Consider the following 20,318-nt stretch of genomic DNA (forward strand, 5'->3'; position numbering starts at 1 on the left):
CAGCCTATCTGCAGGAAACTCACCTACTCGCTGGCTAGGGAAGCTGAGACAGATGTGGGAGGGGCCCAGGGTTTTGCCCCAGTATGGAGGGCCTAGAGAGTGGTTGGTCACTCAGCTCTTGGTCCTCTCTGTGTAGTAGCAGACTATGTTTCAGAGTTCCACTCTCCCCCCATATTTCTTTCTACCTTTTTGCTCTGTTGCAGTTTTCTGCCCCTAGCTGTGCTCATTTGTAAGCCTCACTACCTGGTTCTTTATTAGGGATTTTCTGTAAATTATTTTACTTCTTCAGGACAATACAGATACGTTTAACCTTACTTTCTTACCTAGTTGCCTTAGCTACATCCTTTGCCGCAATGTTAGAGAGAGGCAATGAGAGAAAACAGCATCCCTTCATCTCCTGTTTCATGGGACTCTTATTTGGTATTTTCCCATGAAGCATGAGATAGTACTGAGTTTTTTGTTTTGTTTTGTTTTGTTTTATAGATGACTTAAAGTTTCAGAGGGTTCGTTGTGTGCTTGCTTGACCTAGAGTAAGTATGTTTGGTGGGGCACTGTGATGGCAGAGGCACATGGCAAAGGACTTTCTTTATCCTATAGGGGCAACAGAGGAGCTAGGCATAGCACACTCCAGGAACTCACCCTCAGCAATGCACTTCCTAAAGGACTTCCCTTAGGGATACTGCTGGCTAGGGACCAAGTGTCTAAAATATGGGCTGTTTGAGGAACTACTGCTTATCTAAGATGTTTGCTCTCATCTAACTGGCTTGCCTAGTTCATTGATTTGCTTGTAGGAGAAGGTTTCCAGGTTCAGTCTCCAACTCAAAATCCTACTGTCATAATCCCCCAAATCTGTACCACCATCCCCAGGTTATAATTTTAATGTTTTTATTTTTCCTTTAAGAATGGCATATTATACATTTTAATCCTTCTCTTTTCCTCCGTCGACTCCTCCGACATCTGCTTCCACTAACTTACTATTCTTTTTGTCTCTTGAAAATAGTCCAATAAATAAAACAAAACAAAATAACCACCTTCCAAAGCAAAATCACAACAACATGGAGTCCAATTTGTGTTGGCCAACCACTCCTGAGCATTGAGTGTGGTTGGCATTACCCAGGGTCACTCCATTGAAGCAAATCCATTTTCTCTCTCTGAGCAGCTGTCAATTTCAAAAAGCTTCACGAGTAGAGGTGGGATTTTTAAGTCCCTTTTCACTGCTCTGTGCTGGCATCTTAACTGGCTTGAACTTGTGCAGGCCTTGTCCGTGCTCACAGATCCATGGATTCACATCCACCCCTGCTCTGTTGTGTCTAGAAAACAGTGTTTCCTTGAAATCGCCCACTACCTCCACCTCTTACAGTCTCACTGGCCCGCTTCCGCATAGATCCATGAACCCTGAGAACAGGGTTATCATGCATGGAGGAGTTGTCATAGTTCTATAATCCTTGTAAACCACTTCAAATCCTTTATGTTGGAAATCAGGGAATAAAACAAATGAACACACAAACATGAAGTTTTCCCTTATATATGTTGTAAGTCTCTTTATTACATGTTCGTAATTCATTTATACAGCTAAAAGAGAGGAGAAAAATAACTATTCCCTCGCAGTTCTTGCTTGCTAATTGACTAGATGCTTGAAGTCAGGGTTTTGAGTTTTGCTTCTCCCAGTTTCTGGGAAGGACCATGAGATAAACATATTTACATATTATTTCTCCTCCTCCTCCTCCTCCTCCTCCTCCTCCTCCTCCTCCTCCTCCTCCTCCTCGTTCTTTCCTCTTTCTCCCCTTTATTTACTTACTTTTCTAATTTTGAGACAGAGTTCCTCTCCTATATCCTAGCCTGGGCTTGACCCTGATATGTAGTCAAAATGACCTTGAACTTCTGATTCTCCTGTTTCTACCTCCCCAGTGATACAGCTGTAGATATACACCACCCTATGCAGTTTGTAGATAGACATCACACTATGCAGTTTGCCACAAACATTTCTTTTCTGTTCCTTCCAGCTGTGAAAACTTTGAGGCCACCATCAGTGGATGTGGGAAGTTGTTGGCTTGGGTGGTGCCAATGTTGCTTGACAGCTATTTATGTAGACATAATGAAAAAACTCCAGACACATCTGTGAATCTTCTATAAGGCCTTGAGTGTTTCCTTTGCTTGATTTATTCCAGTTTAGTATTGTACTTATATTATCTGTTTCTATTTGTTATATCTTATGTGGAAAAGTAACTACTGAGCATTGTCCTAAAAGCCATTCTATATTTACTTACACATCTTTGAGTATGAGCTCCTGTCATACTCTGCCCTAAGTGTGGCTACTACCATAGAGACAGTATTAAAACCTTGACTCCTTTAAATCATGGACCAGTATGTCCATCTCTACATTCTTTATGCCTAAGACTAATTCTGGTGGAGAGGAGGTGCTTAAATATGTGTCAAATGAAATAAAATTTACACTTAATAGAAAACTGAACTTTTCTGCAATAATGACCTTGCTTCTCATTATTATATATAATGAATATTCCTTCTCTTTCGAAAAATTGGAAGCACTATGTGATAATAAGGATACTGAAAGGAAACATTTCATGGCTCTTTGTAAACACATCTGATGGTCTCTGTACACTCTCTGTAAACTAACATGTACCATTTTGTCAACATATGACAAGTTGTGTGGTGACATTCGGAAGGTGATGGGGATACTGACTCTACAATGAAACATAGAAATCGCTCTGTATTTAATAGGGAAGTGGCTGCAGCTCTTTTCTGCCTGTGTTATTGTCAGTTTCTTTATGCAAGATGGTATAAACACTTGAAGAGTGATAAATATTGCAGTCATAGCTGTACCAAAACAGCTGATGATGACCATTGGGGAATTACTTGCACAATGTGAACACATTATCATCAAAATCAAAAGCTATTCTGGCTAGCATCCCCTGGTCACATATACAAGTAATTCAGAAGTGGGATTTCAGTTGTTCTATTAATTTAATTTTTATATTTTAATAATTCTATGCCCTTCTATTCCTCCTATGTGTGATATATAATTTGACCTGATGCTCTTGCTTAGGGAATCTCTTCTACAGAAATAAAAGCACTAATACTTAATGGCTGGTTATTGACAAAGTCTCTTTAAACTTTTCACTTACTTTGTTTTCTCTACTTTTCATCCTTTTTTCTCATACATTACATTGCAACCACAGTTTTCCCCCCTCTACACCTACCATTTCCTCCTCTACACCCCCACTTCCCCAGACCATTCCTCCTCCATTTCCCTTCAGAAAAGAGCAGGCCTCCTAGGAATATCAGCTCAATATGACATATGCTACAATACGAATAGGCACAAACCTTCAATTTAAGACAGGGTGAAGCAACCAAGTAGAAGGAAAAGGATCCCAAGAGCATGCAAAAGTGTCAGAGACACTCCCACTGTCAGAGGTCCCACAAGAACCATGTAGTAGTTTGAATGTGATTGGCACTCATAAGTTCATAGGGAGTGGCACTATTAGGAGGTGTGGCTTCATTGGAGAAGGTGTAGCCTTATTAGAGGAAATGTGTCACTGTGAGGGTGGTTTTAGGGGCCTCCTCTAATCAGGCTCACTCTGACACTCAGTTCACTTCCTTTTGCCCACAGATTAAGATGCCAAAATCTCAGCTCCTTCTCCATGTCTGCTTGCATGCTGACATGTCCCACCATAATGGACTGAAACTCCGAAACTGTAAGCCAGCCAATTAAATGTTTTCCTTTATGAGAGTTGCTGTGGTCATGGTGTCTCTTCATAGCAATAGAAGCCCTAACTAAGACAGAAGTCAAGGTATTCTCCATAGCATATACACAGAGGACGTAGCTCAGACCCATACAGGCTCTGTGTTTATTGCTTCAGTCTCTGTGAGTCTCTACCAGCCCTGCTTAGTTAATTCTGTGGACAGTGTTCTCATGGTGTCCTCAACCTCTGGTTTCTACAATTTTTCCTATCCTGAGTACGAATAAACTGCAAATATTTTAGCTGTCCATGCATAGGGTAGTAATCAGATAAAACTTAATATATCTATGTTAGATATACACATGGTAAGGAAAAACAAAAAAATCTCATTCTCCTTATTACTTTAAAATATATCTTGAGTAGCCCTCCACACTGGTTCGTATGACTATCATTCTTCAATGTAAACTTTGTGTTTGTTCACCAGATGAGATTGAAGGGATGTAGCTAGATGGAGATTATTTTTTCTTCCTTATAGAACTCTTTATTTGAGTTGTAGTGAACATACATCACTTTTTGTAACTAGGACCACCTAATAAAGTCAAAAAGCTTGGTAGCCCATGATGAAGGAGGGCTGACTCAATTTTTGGAAATAAAAATACTTGAGTTGGAATAAATTGTTTGAATATGAAGAGCACTCAAGGTGACTAAACATTGAATGACAAATTTAAAATTCAGCTACAAAGTAATGGGCCTGTTTTGTTTACGTCTTCATTTTCACAAACCAAAGTCAAAGATATTTTTAAGCAAGTGATATCCCAAAGCTTTTAGAGATCAGTGATAGTGTTTGAATAACCAGACTCTTACAGAATTGAAAGAGGTGGTAGTTTAGAGTCGGAAGCTAGAGAGACGGCTTTGAGGTTAAGCGTGTTCACTGCTCTTGCAGAAGACCCATGTCCAAGCCCCAGAACTCTCACAGCAGCCCCCAGTCATCTATCGCTCCAGCTCCAGGAAACCTAATACCCTCATCTGCCTGTTTCAGGCTCTTGCATTCATGTAGTACGCACATATATATGCACACACACGCAAACACACTTTCATGTCCAGCATATATACACACAGTCCATATATATGTATACATGTATATATATGTATGGATATATACATATCGATGTATTGTGTCTAGAGAGGCATTCTCGTTTATATGAACTGAGTGGTTGACAAAGAAATAGCAACAATGTCTCTTGCCACTAGAGAGTTCAAATTCATTCGAACTTGCATTATTTTCTTCATTTTTTTATGTTAACACATCATTTCATTCTCATTGTTACTTATTTTGCTTAGGCAGTCTTGTGACTTCTCACAATTCAAATGCCATTTAAGAATCATATTGACATACTTTCCCCTGTCATGCTGCCCTTGTGAGAAAAGCATTTTAAGTGTTACAAGGAGGTGCTGTTACTATTACAAAGGTTATTATAGGGGGGATAAAAGGACTCCGTCGGGAACAGTAGCCCCATACATGAGACAAACAATGTTACACAGTTCCAGAGGCGTTGTACGGAGAGTGGAGTGTACAGATTAGGGCAGATAATACAGGGAAATATGCGAACCCAAGTTCCCTCTATGGAAATAAACGGAGAAATACAGAGGAATCCGCAGCGCGATGTTCTGAGGGCACGACAGGGTGCAAACGTATCCTGTGACTGGTTATCTACAGAGCCCTGGGACTCGGTCCAGCCACTTTGATCCTCTAAAGAAGCAAGAAGGCTTCATCGTGTAAAGCTAATTTGGTGGAGTTCACAGGGAGTGCAGAGCTGGGCCTTGAAGGAGACTGCCTGGGTGACCTCACTGCAGGGCACTCCAAGGCTTGGGTGCCTGCCACTCTCCTAAACAGAGACCTTTGATACTGCCTTTTTTAGTGTTTTTTCCCTCCTGAGGTATGGGGCCTGCTAGCTGGAGAATGAATTTATGGCAAATACGGAACATGGGAACACTATGCTCTTCAGATCTTTCAGGGGGTCTCAATGCGGCTTCTGAGTTCAGCACGTAAGCAGTAGGCCTTCTTCGAAACAGTGGCCCTCTGTGCCTCCCAGCAGATGGGAGTGTGCTGGGAAATCTTTGTGGCATTCCAGAGGAATCACTGTGACTTTGATGCGTCACTAAGCCAAGGCCAGGAGCTATGGAACGTATTACCTTACCAGAAGAAGCCTGCCGTGCACGGCTTTGACATTTTGTAAAAGTGGTCTTCACCCTGAGAGTCTTGGAGTGTGCCTTACATGGTAATAAATTACATTACCAACACCCGTTATGACCTCAGTGAGAGATGAGTGTAGCCAAGAGCAGCTACACGTTACTGTCAGTTAATTAGTGTTGGTGTTCATTAGAAGTGGGAGTGAGAGCCCGGAAATGGTCCATTACTCATTATGAGTGGAAACGTGGGACAGCAGAAAAGCTGTCCAAATAACCACTGAGAACTGAACCAGGAAGAAGAATGGGGACCAATGAATAGGACTTAGCTGGAGTGCTTTGTTTTGGATACACACACTCACGGGAGAACCCTCAAACCCTCTTGTCCTAGGCCCACACTTGTAAGTTCACACACATTTTCAGTACTTTCATGATTCATGTGATGGATTGAATTGGGCCCCCCTCTCAAGAAAAAGATGTTGACGTTTGAGTCCTCAGATCCTGTGAATGCAGGATTATGTTTGGAAATAGGATCCTTGCAGACGTAATGAGTTAGATGAGGTCATAATTGATTAGGGTAGACTCTGATCAGTGTGACTGATCTCCTTTTAACAAAATGGTGACAAAAGGAGGAAAATGTCACACCACGAAAGAGTTACATAGATACTGAGGGAAGCTAGACATGTGACTACAGGAAGCGGGTGGAGTTACTCGACTGCACGCCACAGAATGAACCTCTCCTTGAGAGCTTTGGCGGGAACATAGACCTGCTAATATTGTGATTCTGGATTCCTATTCTCCCACACTATGATACTTCGAATTTCTGATATTTTAACCGACTCAGTTTCTAGTGTTTTATTTAGTAGCCCAAGGAAGTGAACAGACCTCACTTTTGTTAAGTGGACACTTCACCTGGTTGTCTGTCAAATATGCCTTTCCTTTTACACAGTCAGATTTATGCCTTGCTTCAAATAATTCAAAGATAAACACAGGAGCTCAATCGTTTCCACTTCAAGCAATTAATGTCTGTCATTGCGACTGGGACAAAATAAAAGATGAAGAAGCTTGAGATGAGTGACCATTGTTTTGTGCACTGTTTTGGAGGCAGAGGAAATGAACTCGTGTGTGTGTGTGTTTTATTCTTTGACTTACAAAACAACTGTAATAGAATTATAACAAAGGTCTTTATTTTGAATATATTTACCTTAGGTAAAGAAACCACAGTCCATGTACACAGTGGAATACTATTCAGCCCTATGAAAGAACAAACTTGAGCTGAGGAGATGACTCAGTCAGTTAATTGCCTTCTGGACAAGAATGAGACATAAGTTTTGTTACCTGGCACCCACATGAAAATCCAGATATAGTGACTCATCTATAACCTGGCATTGGGGTAGGAAAGGAAACAGGAGGAAAGGTGAGACAGGCAAAGTCCTAGGGCTTGCTGATCAACCAGTCTTACCAATTGGTGAGCTCCGGGTTCAGTTAGAGACCCCTGTCTCAGAAAATACAGTGGACAGTAATAGAGGAAGACATCCTAACATCAACCTCTGACTGCCACATGTGTACATGTGACATGTATGCACACACACACACACACACACACACACACACATGCGCACACACACATACCCATTACGTACCGGGACACACAAAGAATAAAGTTCTGTCAGCTATGACAAGGTGGATGCTCAGGAGAGCAGTTGTTATGCCAACTGAAATAAGCCAGCCACAGAAAGATAGGTGCAGCACGGTTTCATATCAAGTCCAAACAAGCCGCTCTTACTGTTTAAAAGAACGGTGATATCTGAGGCTGGTGAGAGCAGAGAGGGACGGATGGAGAAAGGTTGATTAGAGGGTACCTAAGTTACAGGTAGATGGCAGGAGGGTCTGGTAAGCTACTGCATGGTGGGAAGGCTATGGAGGATGACAAAGTATATTAACAACAATCTAGAGGAGTTTTAAATCTTTCCCCACTAAGAGGTTGTGATTAAAGAGACAGCTTTATTTATTCTTGTTTAAATAGTACATGTATTGAAATACCACATGGATTTCCATAACTATGCACAACTTTTATGTATCAGCTAAAATAAAAACAAATAAGTAAAGCCCAAATAACATGCTTGTTTCATTACTTATGTAATGTTGGTATTCCAGTGCTGTGAGATATTTTGATTGTGTTCTGACAAATAAAGCTTGCTTGGAGTCAGATGTCCTACTCAGCAGCATCCTGATGTTTCTGTCGTTTCTTAATTTTGGAAATTGTTTGCTCTGTACTTCCTGTTTACTCATGTAATATTATATCTTTCTCAGTTCTCTGATAAAGTTATAGTTTTCTATCATTTTCTATAGTTTTCTGAGATGGTTATAGTTTTCCTTGTTAATGAATTCAGAAATTAAACTCATAAAAGAGGTGCAAAGTATATAAAAAGGTAGTTTGGGGTTGGTAGTGCAAGTTAAGATAGAAAGTGAATTAGGTACAACACTTTAGACTCACCAAGCTAGGATAGATAGCATGGTGTATTTTATCTGAATTTGTCAAATGAAAATGGACTGGACGCTGTTAATGTAATTTTTTTTGGCTTTTTAATTAAGAGGTTCTCTGTGTAGCTTTGGAGCTTGTCCTGGAACTTGCTCTTTAGATCAGGATGGCCTTGAACTCACAGAGATTCTCTTGCCTCTGCCTCCCACGTGCTGGGATTAAAGGCGTGTGCCACCACCTTTGGGCTGTTAATGTAATTTTTGCCTGTATATATTTGTGTATAGTTATTGTACTTTTTCTATATAGTTTTACTCTGTTAGTTAAAACCTTCACTTTTTATTTAGACAAAATGGAGAAATATTATGAGATATTTTGATTGTGTCCTAATGTGTAAAGCTTGCTTGGAGTCAGAGGGCAGAGCCAGCCACTAGCTGACCATAGAGATTTGGAGGACTGGAGAGAGAGAACAGGAAGTGATAAGGTGGGGTTGAGACAGGATCTCAGGCATTTTAGATGGAGGAATGGAAGAGTCAGGAAGCAACTGGCAACTGTTCTGCTTCTCTGATTTTTCAGGTTTTTACCCCTATTTCTGACTCCTGGCTTTTTATTGATAAGATTAATTAGATTTACACTTCACTCCAATAAAGCTTCCTGCAAAGAAGGGCTCATGGACAGTGTTTAATTTTTCAATTTTTATCCTGTTCAAAATTTTGGTAGACAATAAATAGTAGCAAATGTTTATGCCAAACTTAAGATATATACTTTGCTGTCATTCACTGTTCTCTTTAACTGACAATGGCATAAATCAAAATATTTTTAAGTAAACATATGTTTGGCATCATTAAAATAATCTATAGTTTCTGCCACATATATTTGCTGTTTATAATGCTCATAATAGCTTATGCCTATGGGTTTTGACTTTAAGGCATGTAGACATAATATGACATGTCCTGTTACCAATTGTTCATAGGGTATAATCAGAGTTCCCAAGGTTATAACTCCTGTCAACGATATTTTTTTTGAGATTCTACTAAGGAAACCTATTGTCTATTTCCATATCTGTACTTGGATTTCTTAAAAGCATTCAGACTTAACAACCTTTAGATAATTTGTATATTTGTATTGTGGCATATGTATAGGTTTGTGTGGGTATGCTTGTATAACATGCAGATATACATGCAATGTTTGAATCTGCGTATGGAGACTAGATATTTGTTTTGACTGTCTTCAATTGCTCTTATTGTTTTCATTTTTAAAAAAATTTTCTGTCATCTATCTATCTATCTATCTATCTATCTATCTATCTATCTATCCATCATCCATTTAGTGTGTGTATGTGTGTGTGTGGGGGGGTGGGTGAAAGTGTGTGTACATGTGTGTTTGTGGTATGTACTCATGTTTATGTGGATGCCTACACAAGGAAGCCAGAGGAAGATTCTGGGTGGAATGTCTTTCCTTATTGGTGTCACCTTATTATTTTTTTGAGACAATTTCTTTTTGTTTCTGAACTGGAAGTTCATTGATTTGGCTATCCAGAGAGCTCCTGGGATATGCCTGTCTCTACCTCCCAAGACTGGGGTTACAGGGACATGGTTCTGTGTTCAGCTTTTTATGTGTCTGCTGGCAATTTCAGTGAAGGCCCTCTTATTTTAATAATAACTTATATTACCCACTGAGCCATCTCCCCAGCACCCTCCACTTTATTGTTTTGAAATAGAGTCGCTTGCTGAACCTGGAGCTCATTAATTTGACTAGGTTGGCCTGACAAGAAGCTCCTGGGATCCCCCTGTATCTGTCTCCCCAGAGTGGGGATTAGAGACTTGCACCAATGTGAATATTTACACGGGTGTTGGGTTATCCAGAACTCAGATCCTAATGCTTGTGCAGCAGGTACTTTACATTTTTCAGCCCTGGTAACATTCTTTTTTCTAGTTTCTTTTCAGTTTCTCTTCCTTTGTGAATGATGCTAACATCAATCCAATTACATATGTGTCACACTGCCCTATTTCCAGCTTCTCTCTGCTTATGCATGGATGAATTGTGATCAGTCAGCTTCTTGATCCAGCTGCCATGCCTTCTTTGTTACTACAGACTCTCTTCTTCTAGAACTGTAAGTCAAAATGAACTCTTTCTTTCTTAAGTTACTCTTGTTCAGGGTGTTTTCTTACAACAACAGAAAAATGACTAATATGATTTTCCAGTAAAACATCTGCTTAAGAATTAATATCAGCTAGGCAGTGGTGGCTCCACCTTTAATCCTAGCACTTGGGAGGCAGAGATAGGCAGATCTCTATGAGTTCGAGGCCAGCCTGGTCTACAAGAGATAGTCTTAGAACAGGCTCTAAAGCTATAGAGAAACCCTGTTTTGAAAAACCAAAAAAAAGAAAGAAAAAGAAAAATAATATCTCTTCTTCCACCTCTTCCATATTTCATCATTTCATTCTTGCTGAACAAAACACCACTATTTCAAAAAGTATTCGTTGACAACATCAAACATTTATATAATGAAGATTTGTCCTTTTTACCCTATATTATCCTACCTCATTTCCTATTCTCCTGCTGAAACCCATCTTTTTCCCCATAATGTCCCTTCCTACTTTCAAAGCTTTTTGGTTCATATGCCCTATCAGATATAAATAGGGTTGCCTACATGAACCTGGGTGGGTGGTTATTTATTGGAACTGCTCACTTATCAGCGGCTACACCATTAAAGAAGTGATACTTCTTCCCTTAGCCAAAATGAACAGTCAGTAATCCCTCAGGGAAGGGTGGGCCTCATGATCTCTTCCCCTTTCCATGATGGAATATTGGAGGGCTCAATTGTGTGTAGGTTTACTGCAGGTAACCACAACTGCAGTGACTTCATGGGTACAATGGCTAGGTCACACTGAAAAGATACTTACCCACCCCACCCCCTTTGGTTCTCCTCCCCAGCCTCTGGTCCTTAGAATCTTCTCACTTCCTTTTCAGTGATGTCCCCTGAGTTTCAGAGGGAAGGATTTGTAGACGACCAATTTAAGGTTGCGCATTTTCCTCCTATGACCAGTTGTGACTTTCTGCACTAATGGGCATCCATATCACAAAGAAGCTTCTCCAAAGAGGAGGGAGAGATGTATCAATCTGTGTGTATAAAGATAAATATTTAAAAAGCTATTTGATATCATGTTCATCAAGCAAAATAATATTAGTATGCTCACCCTTAGTGTCTATAATCTACCCAACCATGTATTTTTCGTCATGTTTATAGTACCAAATGTAAGTTCCCTCTAGTGGATCCAGCCTTAAATCTAATCAGAAAGTTATTGGTTTTCCCCATAACACTCGTGCCACTAATGCACATTGCCAGGGTAGTCATTACTGTATCTTGTTAACTTTTTTTCCCCAGCAGCCTACATAGCATCTTCCAGTACTGTGAAAATTAGCCAGCAGAAGGAATTTTCCAGGTGATGTCCTGCTTGATTTTTTCATATTCTGTGGCCAAAGAATGTAGTGTTCTTAGCAATAGGATCTTATTACCAAGTTCTGGTATGCAACCGCGAGCAGTGTCAATACTCTGTGTTGTTTGGGGCTTGTCTTTGGGGTCCTCATGACAAATAACTCAAAGGCCAGTGCTGACACCTGACACTGAAATTTTTATTCAATAACTTATGGTTTCTGGAAGGTGCATTACCTTCCCCCATATTACCGCCCCCATATATGGTACCTTAATCCAACTCTTCTTAAAGGATATATTTAGTAACCTTAACAGTAGATTTCCATAGACCTTTTCAACCATCCTTAGTGCTAAACAGCCCTATTTATTTTATCTTCTAAATATCTCTAGAGTTTGTACAGATTTCTCCTTCTCCTCCACCATTAGTTTAATGCAAGCTGTTAGGATCTTCCCTCTAGATTACTGCAACAGCTCCCCAATGGCGAAAATGTTGCCATATTCACTTGCCCTATCATCTTCTGCACATTGCAGTGTAGATGTTGTTTTTGAAAATGAATCTCATCTTGTTTCTTGTCTTGATACCTGTTTGCTTACATGTACATGCCCTTGAAAAAAAAGTCCTGTAATCCTTAATTTAGTCCAAATGCCCTGAAAGGTTTCAACTTTTCTCTTAGTTCCCTCCTCGCTCCCTTCCTCCTCTTCCTTTTTATCTCTTCCCCTTTCTCTCCCTCCTTTCCTCCTCTCTTGAACTCCCAAAATGTCAAACTTGAACATTTTTCTGTAAGTTGCATCTTCCTCCCTCCCTTCTTCCTTTCTTTGTTTATTTCTCCTTCTCTTTCTTTTATTCTTTCTCTTCCTCCTTCTCCACTTTCTCCTTACATCTCTTTCTCCTTCCTTTCCCCTAGATTTTTTACTTAACTTCGATTCATTACTCATGTTTTTACTCCAACAACAACTAAAATATAATTCATTATTTCTCCCTTCCTTCCCTTCCCTTCAATTTCTCTGATATCCTCTCCCTCGAACTCCTTCCATTGCCTTCCCACTCTCTTCTAAATCAATGGCCTCTTTTCCTCTTATTATTATTTTTTTTACACACAGACAGAGTGACACACACACACACTACTTGCTAAGTCTCTTTAGTGTTGCTTGTATATATATAGCTTCAGAGCTGACCATGTGGTATTACATAAAGAATTAGTCTTTCCCAGGATGAGCCCCCTAACTGATTATGCAACACTTGTTTAAGAAAGTTTTTCCTGATATGCAAGAATAGATAGGGCTCCTTGGTTGCTTGATTCCCTACTCCATTTTGTAACTTCTTCACATCACTGCATGTCAGGAGCCTTTAGGCCATGCCATTGGACCTGAACACAAGGCCTCTGTTCATGCCTTCTGAGGTGAGAGATAATGTCTTTGGAGAGGAGAGATAATAAAGAAGTAAACAAACAAGAAATCATCAGGCATCAAAAAGTCCAATGGTGCAAAAACCAAAAGACCTCTTTAGTCTTTGTGGGAGGCAGCAACAAAGCTCAGACCTGAGAATCAACAAGTGGTCAAGGGAAAAAATGCAATGCATAGGTCCTTATTTAGAGACTCTAGTTGGGAAGGGTGGACTCCAGGAACCATAAAGATGGGTATAGTGTATGAGTAGAGGGTACTAGAGTATGAGGAAGATACAGTGAAGGCAGCTCATGATGAGGTGTTTAGATTTTACTATTGAACGCAGTGGGCATGTTCCAGAGGAGTTTCATTGTAAAGATGATGGACTTAAATGATTTACATTTTCACAAGTTCAAATGTAAGCATCTAATATAGCATTTAACTGGGGGCTTCTCTGGTATTCTGGATGAAAGATAAGGTGGTTTGAAGTTACCAAGTATACCCAGGAATGAAGAGAGAGAGACACAACGGAAGATATGGGGGAGAGTAAAACGAAGAGATTGCTAGAAGATTCACCCTGGAATCAAAAGCAAAATAAGGAGTAACTTTACAACTGAGCAGCCAAGTTACTGGTGGCAACAGCCATTGAGATGGAGAACTGAGAGACAGCAGGTGTCAGATGAGGAAGGAGCATCCTGCTTCAGGTACGGGAAGTGTGTAAGGAGTATATCAGCTAGCCAAGTAGCTGTGTTAGGTGAACTGTGACTTCTACAAAACCGGCTTGTGTGACGGGTGGTGTCTGAAGTCCCCGGTCAGCAAAACACATAGATATCAATGCAGCCATCACTCTTGATAGAATGTGATTGGGGACCAAGACTGAGGTCTTCGACACCTTGCCGTTTGGAAGACAGCCAAGTGAGAGAGACATTAAGACAGACAAAAATGGAAACAATTCCACTGACTGCTGCTGTCCATATTCTTCTGCTGGGGTTGCAGCTTCACCAAAGAAATCTAAATGATGCTTTATGTACTTGGCAGCGTATGCAGCCTGCTCCAAATATGAAAATGGTTCAATGCTCTCATACTTCTCTTTGAATAACAAATTCCATGTCTTTAGTAAATGGAGGTATCTGACTTGGGTTTTCCTTAGTGCCCCACCCAACGGAACTCTTATCTCCTAACCTCTTTCTGTTTGTTTGTTTGCTTTAGATTTCAAATACTGACCAGACGATAAAAGGAATTTAATAAAAATCTCTGTAACAATTACAACTCTGTGGAGTCAAACACAGCCCTAACCACATGTAGGCACACTGAATATTGAAATTGAAATCAAGAGACAGGAACCTAGTTACCGTGGGTAATTTCACAGTTTTCCATTAAATGCCCAGCAACTATTTAGTCTAAAAAGTCAAGAAGGTTGCAAAAGAAATGAAGTTTGATAGTACGGGACCAAGGGGGAGACAGTTAAAGATGGATATAAATGAATTGCCTTATCAAGGGACTGTGAACCATAGGGTATATGTTTTCATAAACCTGAGGAGGTGCTTGAAGGTCAAGATCTGTCATGCTCCCTTGGAATGGCGGAGGCTTGTACGAAAACATTCATCAAAACACAGACTGCATTCCATTTCCACAGCCCCGGATCAGGATGGCTCAGAAAGGCCCTGCCGTGCTGTTAGACATCTAACGCAAAGCGAGCAAGGCATTCTGCTTTGCTCTGAGACCCCTTGGGAGGAATTTTTGCCAAGAGCCGGTCTCAGACCCGCTGCCTGTCAGGAATGAACTATGCCACCGGTTTCAGTTAGGACTTCCGTTGTCAAAACAATAATAGCTGTAATTTTCTCTCCCTCTGTTTACAGGAAACAAACCCTTCCTTCCTGTCCTCTGCCTGTAGCAGAAAATAGACAAACCAAGCAGATGTCCAGGGATGGCAGAGCAGTACCTGGGGCTGCAGCCTCCCTGGGGAGGAGACAAGCTGCTGGGGTCTGTGAGGACGGTGGGCTCGAGGATGGGCGTGGGGGAGGATGTCAGAAACATCCTCCATTGTCTGTTTGAGTGTCTCTCCTACAGCTGTCAGGCGAGGAACTAAATATGGCCAGGGAAATCTCAAAACAGCGAAAGAGTATTTTTAAACTCTCGCAGCCGCCCGTTTGCAGACTTGGTGACGTAGATAAACCGGTTGCAGAATTTCTCATGGGAATCGAGGGCGCTGCGACATGGCTGCTGGCTTTGGTTGCATGTGCTTTTGGCCCCGTTAATGTGTCCCTTGGGGTTTTGTTTCACATCTTAAAGACTTGGGAAGCAGCAAAATCTGAGCCTTGCCAAGAGAATGTACCAGGGGGCTATCAGGACTGTCACTCAAGCGTGGCCACGGAGGACCTAAGGAAGCTTGCAGGCTGGAGCCCTGGCTACGGCATGAGCATGGGAGAATGTTGTCCAAATGCACTAGTATCCGAGGCACTTTGCTCATAGAAATCATCGTTGCCGGTGTCCTTTATTCGCCCCCATTCATGCACATTACCCAACTATTTTACAAATGTGGATCTCTCCAGCACTTGGGAGGAAATGTCTTGGGATAGAAGGTGCTTTATTTTGTTTGAGACATGTTGATATTCAAGTCTTTGTTTCAAGAAAGTGAAATTATGTTTGAAAATAGAATGAAGCTAGAGGAACAATTTTTTGTGTTTACTAGTGGGAAAGTTGCAGTGAGAACGAGGAAGGCGAACAAAGTGACCGCTGAGTGTTGTTTCTCATAGACCGTGGAAGGAGAACAAAGTGGCCACCAAGTGTTGTTTCTCGTAGAACTCTGAGGGCAACTGTTAGCTGTGTCTTGTGTCAACGAATTCTTGGTGTCACCATTTATGCTGTACAGTTGATTTCTGCATTGGGGTTGTTTTGTTGTTGTTTAATGCTACTGAGGTGGTTTTTGTTGGTCTCCCAAGAAGACTATGTGGTTTACCTGTAGAAACTCATTTAGAAGGCAGGGAATTGAAGTTTTCAACTTGATTTTTCCTATTACAGCTTACATAGTATAATCGACACTGTTTTCACAAGGCTAGCTGATTTTCTGCTTTTTTTTTTGGCATGTTATTTTTTTATTTAAAGCTGTCAACAAAACTGTATTTATTGTAAACCCAGCAGAGGGGCCCCTCAGGCCCTGGTTCCATCTCTGGTCTCCAGTGAAATGAGCAAAAAACGTCCAGTGCCAGGGAGAGACAGATTTCTGTGTGATGTGGGGAGAGGAACTGAACAAATTGAGACTTAGATTATTCCTCCTGCAGCTCACTGTGGAGACTCGGGTGCCGTCGGGTGTATGATGTAAAGATGTTCTCCCCTTCCCCAAGGACTTTAGGATTTCCAGTTGCATTTCCATGCATGGATCTCATGCCTTCCAGTCTGTGTAATCAAACTTATTCAACACTTGCTGGTCCTCACGAGAGGACATCTGTTCTCATCCCATTTCTCACACAGGAGGGGAAGAGTCCAATGAGGTAAGGTCACCAGCAGTGGGAGATGAAGCTTGTTACAGCTTTGGACTGAGGAGATCACCCCTGCCAGGACATCCAGTTACTCGGATGAGGCCAGGATCTTAACATAGGCCATTGGAAACAACCTTGGCCCAAGTCTGTATGGAATAAGAGCGAGGACTTGGTGTGTGTGTGTGTGTGTGTGTGTGTGTGTGTGTGTGTGAGAGAGAGAGAGAGAGAGAGAGAGAGAGAACACTTCGATGTAAGCGCGAGGGTTGTATCAACAACTGTGATGTCACTCTGTGGCCTTTGACGTCATACCGTCCAATAGTAATGTACATCCAGATTTAACCAGTGTGTAAAGGGTAAAAATGAAGTTAAATATGAGTGAGTTTAGTTATTCCTTTTGTAAATGAAATTACAAGGTGGTGTCTGTGGTTTACTGCTCTGGTTTAGGGTGAAATGGGAGTGTTAATAGGTTAAACTTAAAGATTGCTATTCTAACTCTTACTTGAGACATCCTTCAGAAGGAAAAAAGAAGTATTGTTTCTTTGCCGGCAGTATTATAGCTGTTTTGGCTTATTCAGTTTTGCTGAAGCTCTTGACTCTCAGCCAGCACAAAATGCAAACCACTTCCCAGAAAGAACAGCTTCCTTCTCTTCCCATGTCCCCTTGACTCTCTGTCCTTCTCTCCTGCCTCAGAGGAGCTTGACCATACAACTTGTGAGAATCGATGGTTGGTGCTTGTACAGTGTGGCTATAGTGCTATCTCAGTCCTCCCAATGTGTGAATATTGTAGAACTCACATTTAGTACAATTTAAGACACGTATGTGTTTGTTTAAAGTTAGTGTTCAGCCCTAAGATAGAACTCTTTAGTGGAGCAGATGCCTGGCATGCATAGACCTCATTTGATCCCCAGTACTGCAACATTTACCACACACAAATACATTAGTTTGATTAAATTAATATAACTATTTAGTGATTAGCATTATGCTAATGATGGTTGAATAGCCCTAACTGGTGAGTGTGTGGATAGATTTTTCAAACACCAAGCAAAAGTAAACACTGTATTTCAGATAGCTTACTAGTACATGTTTCATTACAAAGTAATTAAGGGCCAGTGAATTAGCACGGTTGGTGAAGGTGCTTGCCACCAAGCCTGAAGACCTGAATTTGACCGCTGGGATCCACATGGTGAAAGGAGAGAACCAAATTGTCCTCTGACAGACAGACAGACAGACACACACACACACACACACACACACACACACACACAGACACACACACACACACCATGCCATGGCCACGCTCTTACAATAAATAAATATGCTAAACAAAAACTATCTGAGGGTCTGGGGAGATGAGTCAGGGTTGGTGACTACTTGCCATGCAATAGGAGAGCCTGAGTTTGAACTTCAGTGGAAAAGCTAAGCATGGCAGGTGTGTAATCCCAGCACTAGGCAGGCAGAGGCAGGAGAAGGCCTGGGGTTTGCTGGGCAGTCTAGCTGAATCAGTAAGCTCCAGGCTCACTGTCTTGTCTGAGAAGCATGAAAACTGAGTAAGGTGCCTACCTTGGAATCTTCCCTTCACATACAGCATCACGCAGGATACATACACACACATACAAGCACACAAAACTACATACTACCTTATACACTAAAGTACGCTGTCTTTGTCTTTGGTGCTGGAGACCAAGTGATCAGCCGTTTCATCTTGGAAAAAGAGGATCAAAGGAAAGCCGTGGCAGACTCTATAAATGGACATTTTTAAGATGTTAGAGACTCAGTTGAGTTTCTTTACATTTGATTTCTTACCATCTTATTTTCTTCAGAAGCATGCTGGAGCACAGTGGTAGCACAAGAAACACGAGGGCATATTTCAAATTAAATTATCTTCATTCCTTTTGATTTGAATGCACCATGAGAAAAATGAGCTCTGAAGTGCCCCTCCTGGCTTTACCCTGACAAAGAGCATTCTTGTTTTCCTGCAGCCAAGAGGACTGTGAGAAAGGGCAAGGCGCCTGCTCTCTTTTCAGGAGGAGCGCTTCACTGCGGGCGTGGGCTTTCTCAGGGTTGTCAGTTTGCAAGGGGATTCCATGGGTCAAGCTAATAGTTAAATCAATTGCATGCCTATATGGGAAAAACTGTGCCTTATCGAGCATTGCAGTGCGAAGACGTGAGTCTGGACTCCTTCACACGCATCAGGTATTCAAATTATTTCAAAACATCAGTTAAGAGTATGGCTGCAAAATACTTTGAATGCTGCTAGAGATAAATCAATTGCAGGCTTTTCTAAGAGATTAAAATATCCCTTGCCACTCAGACTTGTGCTTCCCTGTTAGGGAGTCTGCTAGAGCCCTGATCTTCCTCCCCGTGTTACTCTCAGCTAGTGCAATGAAAACGGGAAAATTATCTGGCTAGGAACACGCTCCTGTCGTGCTGAAATATCTGGCCTTGTGATTGAATTCTGCTTGCTCCTAGAAGTATCAGCTTCCAAAACTCCAGTTTATGATTTATTTTTAAAAGACGAAACTGATTAATCCAATCACTTCTAAGGAGGATTAAACAGCTTTTATTCTCAAAAGAGAGGGGGCTTCTGAACAACAGCCAGATGTCTTTAGCCCCCCAGATTTTCATATTTCTCACCACAAAAGTCTGTTACTAGGGACCAAGTCAGCCAGCCCTGGGTGTGAAACATGCTATTGATTGTCTAACTTTTGTGATTTTTTTTCCTAATTTAGAGAGATACCCTTCATCTCTGTATAAGTGAATTGAAAAACCAAAGGCTCACCTCTTGAGCGCTTAGCTGAACCAAGCTATGCTAAGTATATTTATATTAACGTGTGTGTAAGTTGGGATGAAGTCTAGCTGCAAGAGAGACAGGCAGATAGACAGACAAACACACACACAGATTGAGAGAGAGAGAGACACACACACCCACACACACAGAGAGAGAGAGAGATCCATCTATCCATCTAAACAGCTCCAGGGCCTATGGCTTCATATTTTAGGAGGACAGAGAGATTTGGTGTAGGCCGGTGTGGTAATCCTGAGCCTTCATCTGTTTTATGTTCCTATAACATATTACTACAGAGTGTGTAATTTATAATGAACAGAAGAAATTTGTAGGCCCTCATGGAAGTCGGGGAGTCTAGGACTGAGGAACTGGCATGTAGTCAGATTCTTCTTGCACTATCCTAAGCAGAAGGCCAAAGAGGCTGAAACAGAAAGGGGGCTGTACTCATTTTTTTTACAGCAGTGGAACCCACTCTCCTGATCATGAATTCTCATCCTTCATAGTATCATTAAGCCATTTATAAGAACAGAACCCTCATGACCTTTTAAAGGGCTTGCTTCTTAATAAGTTAGGACAAGTAAATTTCAATATGGATTTGGAAGGGCACAAGTATTCTAGCTACAGAACCCTACAAATAACCACCTGCCTCACTACCCTATCTGTCCACATAGTCATGAGGGGATGATGTCACAGTCATGAGGAGGTGATGCCATAATCACGAAAGGATAATATCTTAGTCATGAGGCGATGCCATATTCATGAGGGTGATGTCATAATCATGAGGAATGATGTCATAGTCATGAAGAGTGATGTCATAGTCATGAAGAGTAATGCCATAATCATGAGGGTGATGTCATAGTCATGAGGAGTG

This window comes from Myodes glareolus, chromosome 1, assembly GCF_982192425.1.
Source record: "Myodes glareolus chromosome 1, mMyoGla1.1, whole genome shotgun sequence".
Taxonomy (NCBI): domain Eukaryota; kingdom Metazoa; phylum Chordata; class Mammalia; order Rodentia; family Cricetidae; genus Myodes; species Myodes glareolus.